Genomic DNA, 8,498 nt, shown 5'->3' with positions numbered 1-8,498 from the left:
GGGACTTCCATGCCCGTGCATCCCACTTTGACTTGCCTTGTGGGGTAGTTTATTTACCATGGGCCGGGATGCATCTTCAGTTGAACTCACTGAGCACGCTGGTAGTCTCCGCAATGAAACGAAACCCATTGCTGAAATCATTTATCCAGCCTACCAGATAAAACACAAACATCCTCGACTCTTAAAAATCAATGAGGGCTGGAGCCAGCTTGACTCTGGAAAGAGCCTTGGCACGGATGATAGATTGATGAGCCGAGAAAAAGATGCCAGCCACTTCCCCCCTCATTTGTGGCTTTCCAGTCCAGGAAAAGGGACACAGAGGCAGGGGTGACCGATACGCTCTGTGATAAGTGTTGGAGCGGGAGGTGAGAAATATGAGCTCCCAGAAGGAGTGGGGGAAGCAATGCACTGTTAAACAGGTCACAGTTCAGACAGCATAACCACTTGACAGGCTTTTGGCAGCAGGTTGGGGTGGGAGCAGCGCCCGCGATCAAAATACCTGTTATCGAATGCTACCCACAGGTACTGGGGAAGCACAGCCCATGCTTTGAAACTGATATTGTATCTCTCCAGTTGCTTGCAAAGGATATGGCAAGGGGCAGCGAGATGAAAGGGAGAGAGAGGGGAGATGATATGGATAAATAATTCCTGCCCTTTGCTAAAGATACAGTAACACCACAGTGTAAACAGAAAGGCTTCCAAATGCAATTGACTTTTCACCACCTCTGCGACAGGCTTAATGTTTTTTGCACTTCACTGATGCAATGGGATGGTCAGTTTCATTTTCTAGATCCATTTTAAAAACACAGGTTTTGCAATCTAAGAAGAATGCTGAGGAGCCCAGTGTTTCCAAGTCCTGTGATTTTTTTTGGAAGACCCATAATATTTGGTGTTTTTCTTAAAGCCCCAGCTCTAGGAGTCATGTGATCAGGTGAGAATCTTGGTTTTCGTTAAAAAAAACCCTGTTCCATTCTAACCCTTGTGGTTGCTAGAGAAAAGCTTGCAAATGTGAAGCAATTGTGCCCTAAAAGCTGAGAAACCAGAAAGTCAAGAGAGAGAGCCCACGATCCATCTTTTAAAAAAATCTGATAATTTTTAAGCCAACCTCGTGATTTTGGAGGGGGCCTGACTCATGGTTTTTGAAGGGTCGGGACTGTCAGTCGCGCACCGTGACACTGGAATAGTCTCGTCCGTTACAGCGTCCGTTGTCAGTTTCAAATGTAGGTTTGGCAAGGACAGTAGAAAATGAAAGCAGAACCATGACTACAAATAGAAATCCTGGTAGGCTTGGGTCTTTTAAGCTCAGTGACATTCAGCTGCCGTGTTAGTAAGCAAAACGCAATAGCACTGCACCAGGAGATAACTAGAAGGTGAAGCTGCTTATATACAAGTCGTGAAAGCAGCAGCCTAAGGCCTGATCCTGCAAACACTGAGGCACATGCATAATCCTACTCATAGGAATAGTGCCTTATGCTAAGCATCTGCACCAATCCAGATTTCCCCCTCTCAAGTGCAAAAATAAATAGCATGGGCCAGATTCAGTGCTGGGCCGCCTGAAAGACACACGACAGAAGGTGCTGCCTGAGAGGAAAGAGGAAAAAGGTTGCTTTATGACATCTTTGCCTCCCAGATTCTGAGCTGCAGTGGGAGACAAAATGGGCCCCATCACAATTGTGGCAGCTTCCCGACCACTGCCTGTGGGCTGCACTGCAGTCCAACATCTCCGTTCCTGTCAGCGATTCAGGCATGTCCTACCTCACGCCCCCCACAAAGTGGGGGAGCTTAGGGGCACTTACTTCAGTCCTACCCTGTTCCTGCATAGGGGGATTTCTCCCCCGCAATCCATTGAGGCTCCTTTACACCCCCTGAGGGGTGCATAGGAGCCTGAGGGATAAAGTCAGCCCCCATCCATGGTGATATGCAGATGTTAGACGTATGGAAACAGTGCCTATGTAATATGAAAAACTGTTTGCACTCCCTGTATCTTTTCCAAGCAGCAGGGGTAAGAAAGTTTGAATAAGGAGTGTACTGTGCTTTCCCATCGAGAATGAACACAGCCACTCCTCTATACAGGTGGATCATTTTAAATCAAATATCTGAGGCTGCACTACAAGCTGATAGATAAAGCTCTGGCAGAAATGAACCCTGATCGTTTTGTGATCCCAATGTCTCAGCAGCTCAATACTTCTGCAATTCGCTTTGACTGATGCAGATCCAAGTGCATCTCTGCCCTGTCTCCGGAGCTTTATCTCTGGCCATTATCAGACATCTACTCTTCCAAAGGAGTGGAGAGGTGATGCTAACTCTCCTAGCTAATTCCATTAGTTCCTCTGGTGACAATGCTGAGAAAACTCAGTAATAAACAAATCGCATAGCAAAATGATCTAGAGGAAGTGGTTAGGGGGTATTTTCCTGGGAACAAGTGAACCATGAAGAATCTAAATCCACCTTTGTAAAGTCTCACAAGTCTCTCCACTCCATTCTGCTTTCTAGATTGTGCTCAAAATACACATATGGAACCAGAGGGTCCCAGATCTTGCTTTTTTTCTTCTCTCTTCCCTTTCACTTTCACGGTGTCTTCAGAACAATGACAATGGGTGAAAATATCCCCATCCCAACCACGTGCCTTGATGGGCTTGTTACACAGGAGGGTTTTTTCCATTCCCAAGGGGCAGGCAGGCCTCGGTTATCACTGTAATAAAGTTGATTACAACTCCAGGGGCTTTGTTTTCTTTTGGGCTGGAACGTGGAAAGCATCCCAGCCTGGATAGACTCCTGTGATGCATCTCAACTCTGTCCCAAATTTTGTCCTGCAAAACAGCCAAAGAAAACCCAGCAAAAGGATCTTCATCAGCCATATGTTCTTTGTGTCTTCTTCCTAGTCTCACTGTACAGATATTTGGTCAGAAGAAGGCAGCTCTGGTATGTGAGCTAGTCCATCTTCCTTGCTTATAGAAGGATTTATTTCATGTCCCTAAAGGCCCCAGATAGATGGGGTTCTGGCCTGGGCGATATGTACTGTGACGACATTTACCAACGCAGGCCTCCAAAAGCTCCAGGCAAGATTGTGATTTGGGGCCACAATAAAGAACCAGGGTTGTTCAACCTTTTCAGCGCTGTAGGTCGGATGCTCGTTTTGGAGCACTTCCTTGGACCCCTTACAGAAATATAATCCCAGGTTCTGGACTCCGGGTTTTAGGATTTAGCCATTAAGGGGATTAACAAGTGCTAACGTTGCCATCAGTAAGAGAATAGCTCACCTCGTAGTAGGAAAGGCTGCAGAGATGCAGCAGCTGCTGCCACCTCTCCATGGCCATGCCTGAGACAGCGGCACGGGGAGCCCCGTGGCCAGGGACCCGCTGCCTGCCACTCGCTGGGGTGCCTGCATCCCTGACCCTTGGGAGAGCCCCTGCCAGCGTCCTGGTGCTGTGGACTGGGAGGGGACAAGAGGCCTGGGCACTTCCCCTGGCCCCAGGCAGGGCAGCTGATGTCTGGATGCTGGGGTTTTTCATGGGGCGCAGAGGACCTGCAGGGATGCACAGTACTGGCTTCCCCTGCACTCTCTGGGCTGTGCCCTGTGCAGGTACCGGGACATGTCCCAGTGCAGCTGAAAATCATTCAGGGGCTGAACAGAACCATCCCTTGGACTTCCAGTTGGACCCCCTGATCTAGGGGCTGAATCAGCAAGATGTGGAGCACCCCAGAACTGGCCCCCACTTATAGCACTAAAAGGGTAGGGCCCAGATGCACAATGGTATTTTTAACCTCCTAACTTCCACTGATTTCAGGGAGGCTCTGGGCCTAGATCCCTGGAACAATCTAGTTGCTCAGACAGCAGCAGATTGTCTTATTACCAATAAACAGGGCTCAGGTGTGGTTCCTAAATGTCTCCAGTTGGCAACAGCTGGTAGAACTAGCCCTCCAGACACACCATCTTCCCTTAGCTCCTGTAGCCTGGCTGCGAATCACTGAGATCAGGTAAGTATTTCAAAGCAGCAGAAAGGAATATGGTGTCATTCTCATAAATTAATAACATGCTTTTATGTGGGAACCTGACTGTTTTCCAGAGGGTTGTAAAGATCAAAGGTTTGAAATGGTGGATAATTGTAAGTGAGGGAACAATGAACAGCAATGGTGTATGTGAAATAGAAATGTAGGGGTAGTATCGAACCCAGGCCTCAGATCTGAACCCCCTTCCTCAGCTTTAAGGAGGCCTGCCTGAGGTCTGGATCTTGTTAGCGAGCAAGCCCACAAATCCTAAAATCCCACCTGTTCATGCTTGAAATGTGGCTCTAAAGCAAGAGGTGCTAGGTTATGTGATAGGGAGCAAAATCTGGTGTGAGGAGGATAAACCAGCAGAGCTTCTGTAGGGAAAAGTTGTTCCCCTTCAATCTACTTGCATTCTTTGTGTGTCAACAAAATAGGGAATGAATGGGGTGAGTGGTCAAGGGCTGCCACGCATTTGAAACTGGTGGAGAGCCAGAAAACAGTAAGAATAATCTGTTCTCCACAAAGCAACAGGCTGCCTGTGAGGTGAACTGGGTTCTGCACTGGATCTGGTGCTATTTAATAGTGCTCTGAAAAAAAGATGAACTCTGAGGAAGGAAAATTTGCAGATAAGTTATTTAAGTTAGACAAGATGAAAGAAAACTGCAAGGGACCTGACCAAGCTAGTTAAATGGGCAACATGACGGGCTGATGAAATTCAGAGTTGACAAATGCAAGGTAGAACACGCTGGAAAGGATGATTTGAAAAAAGAAAAAAATATCTCTTTCCCCTCCCAGTCTTCTAAAGGAACTGTAGGCACTCAAGAAAAAGACCTGGAGCCAGCTCAGTGCGAATATGTGCTGTGTGGTGGTCAGGAAAGCCACCAACCTGTCAGTATGAATAAAGAATGGGATAGAAAAATATACTGGAAATATCATGCTATTACCGAAATGAAAGGCATGCCCCTGTCTGGAAGATTGAGCCCACCCCTGAGATAGGGTGATGCATCAGAAATTGAAAGGGGCCAGAGACAAGTGCTGAAATGATTAGAAGCCTGGAAAGACTTCTGGGCCAGTTTGGCTTATAGAGAGACAAATGAGAGGGATGTGATGGAGGTGTGAATTCTAATCCGTGGTCTAGAGAAGTGGGGGAGAGTACTCCTGTTTGCCCTTCGTCTTATGAGTAAAAGGCATTACTTAAAACTTAAAGCTGGTCAAAGGAATCTTTAAACAAAAAATGATTCAAAATAGTTAACTTGTGGAACTCTCTGCCACTAGATATCATTGAGTCTGAGATTTTAGTAGGAATAAAAAAGGCTCACACATTTTATTGGGTAATGAGGATGCTTAGCATAATTGTGGTGAGAACTATAAAACCTTAGAGACAAGGGGACATAAATTCGTCTGCTGTCTCACACAAGCTAACAATCTCTTGGTTTAGGCGTAGGCTGAAATTTCTGCTAGAGGCTGATTATTCCACAACTGGCCAGTAGGGGGTGTCTTGCATCTTCCTCCGAAGCAGCTGTTCCTTGCCACTTTGACAAGATATACGTATATACAGGTCACTTCACTTCACCCTCCACTGAAACTGAATCTGGGGAGGGAATGTGGCAGTGGTTACAATGGCACTGGTGATGCTATGCAACTATTGGGGCTCTGATTCAGAGGCGGGAAGCACTGTCTGTCTCCAGGTAACTCTCTCCTTGTTCTCTCTCCTTCCTGGCCCCAGCAGCCTCCATTTTCCATCCTTACAACATCTAGATCAAACTGTCCTGTCCTGATGTGCCACGAACCACTACTGGGGCTGCCAGCTGGCCCTTCTTCATGTAAAACAGATCCCCTCACTGGGAGCTTACCCGTCACATGCCGACACAGGTTGGAAACAAAAAAGTCTTCAGTTAAGCAATTAGTTGTTGCCAAAGCTGGCTCGGCCATGAGATAATTGAATGCTTTAAGTAACGTTTGGTTCTGAAATGTAGCAATTATCTCTGTAATTAGTTGGATGTACCTTGAATGCTAGCGATTTTTATGGCCACATGGAAGAGCGTTCCGGTTCCGTGGCTGAACCGACAGCCCTGGCGAACCTCGGCTAGAGTGCCCCGCTACAGGGAGCGGGGGAGATGGGCTTGCTGGGCCACTCTGATGAAATCGATAGGTTGGTGGGAGCTGATCTGCCAGTGGGTGGTTTTGTGGCCATCTGTCTGCTAGGAATTGGGCTGAGATCACGCAGGCTCCCCACACACATGGAATGTCTTTGTTAACGCCAGCCTAGGCTGGGATCAAACTGGAGACTGACACCTGGAGGGTTCTCTATGTTGTGACTAATCCTTGGGTGGCCCAGTCCACTGCTCAGCTCCCCATACTAATGCACATTCATATTTTAAAGTAGCTTTTGTGCAGTAGCAATCTCTGTTATCTGTCTATAGGCCAATCATCAGTAAGATTGCACAGTGAAGAGGATGGTATCTGAATTTAAATAGAACAGAGTTAGCCACTAGAGGGCAGCACAATTAAAAATATGGGCCAATCTGATTCCTTCCAGCGGCGGAGAGGATTATAATTATTTACTTGGATGAGGGTAGCACCAGCTGAGATCGGGGTGCTGTACAAACAGACAGTCACACACGGTCCCTGCCCCACAGAACTTCCGGACTGACTGGCCGAGGCAGGCAAAGGGTGGGTGAGAAAACAGAGGTGCAGAGAGAGGAAGGGACTTACCCGAGGTCCCCCACCCGGTCAGTGCCAGAGCTGGGAGTATCATCCAGCCCTCCGGACTGCCTGTTGGGTGCCCTCTGTACCATGCTGCCTTTCCTGATCCTGGACAGTGTCACAAGCTCACGCACTAGTTCATTCTTTATACATTGCCTGTTCTCCTCCACACACACCCCGGACGTAATGTAGAGCCCAAACTCAAGGCCCCGATTTTGGCTATATGGGCTGCAGAATGGAGTCTAACATCACTTCATGAATGAAGACCTCTATAGATTGCACATCCCTGTTCAGTCCTCAGCTATTCGCTGGCCCAATCCATCCTACTTAGGGATGCAATGCCCTTTCTCTGTTTTCTGGACTAATCCATCCAACCAAGATTCTCGGGTTAAAAATACCAGAGTACATGTCGCTCCTTTCTTGGCCTTTGCCAGCTTGTACAGGGTGCCATGCACACAGGCAGCCAGTAACTCGTAATGTGAGTGACAAGGTCTTACAGATCTTCCAGTATATGAATGGAGAGAAACTAGCGCCATGTCCCTCCAGGAAGCAAAGGTTTTGATTTTAAAGCATACTTCTGGAGCCAAAGATGAGCACAGAGCTGTCTTCTCCTGAGCACAATCCCCATCAGGACAGTGCCTTAATGTTTGACACCGAAAACTACAGCTGTGCTCTCGGGTTAAAGTCCTGGCTCTGCCGTGAGCACGCCGTCAGGATGAGGCTGTAGGAGAGGGAAATGGGTGTGTGTGGTGCACGCTGGTCTTTCTTTCTCCTGATCTTTTGAACAGCCATGTGTCAAGTACATCTTGCAGCGTGTGTTGTGCCAATTGCCAATATGCTGCGGGGGCGTTTATTTATTGTGCTAAAATATTTTAACTGGAGGTGAGGGTTGGTCTGGAGGCAAGAAAGCAAATACTTGCAAATGCTTTGACCATATTCCGGCAGCTGGTGGAATTGTTACAGCATTTACAGAGCATCAGTTATGTGTTGGGTTTTTTTCTTCTAGACTGTTTGTACAAAGCCCCTGAAACAGCATCAAGATGTGACTCAGTGTTTTAACTTAATGTGGCATCAGACCATGGGTGGGACGCTCCGTGATGCTCTGATACAATGCCATAATGTTGTTGGGCAGGTGCCCTGGTGACCCATGGTAGGGATTTGTCTTCCTGGAGAAATGTGCCAACTCAAAACAGCCTCTTTAATTACAGGCTATCAGTGCATTGGCCTCTGCGATAACAAAAGGCAACAGCAGAAGGTGGTGGTTAAATCCTTAAACCTCCCCTTGCTAACAGCCTATGGGAGAACCTGCAGCCTTGCTGGTTGCACATAGAAGAGGTTTCACATCTAAGTCTGCAGAAGACGTTCGGGTGGGTTTCCAGAAAGCCTGGATTTTCCCTGACTTTGTGCTCGCTGTGTTAGGTTTGCCATGACCCTCCAATAAAGAACTGAAAAAAGGATCTCTGGTTCAGTTGATTAGAGAAGCCAGGGCATAGAGCTCTCCATCTGCTCTCAGGTTACCCATCATGTGCTGCAAACCCCGGGGATCTGCAAATCAGGTGGATGACATAGTTCACAAGAACAGTTTCCTTGTGTCACGCAAGCTCATTGCAGAAGCTGCAGGTATGAGGCTAGGGATACCCAGTGTGCTAGGAACACGCCAGTGCTCAGCACCTCGGGGAGCCAGGCTGTAAGGTCCCATGTCATTTAAACACCCAACTCTTTGGCTGTCACCTCTTTGGGGGCAGGGACTCTCTGTGCAGCGCTAGACAAACAGTCTAGTTGGGAGAGGGGCTACACTCTCA

Source organism: Chelonia mydas, chromosome 9 (assembly GCF_015237465.2).
Source record: "Chelonia mydas isolate rCheMyd1 chromosome 9, rCheMyd1.pri.v2, whole genome shotgun sequence".
Lineage (NCBI taxonomy): Eukaryota > Metazoa > Chordata > Testudines > Cheloniidae > Chelonia > Chelonia mydas.
The sequence above is the reverse complement of the archived record's forward strand: the minus strand, read 5'-3'. Positions refer to the sequence as shown.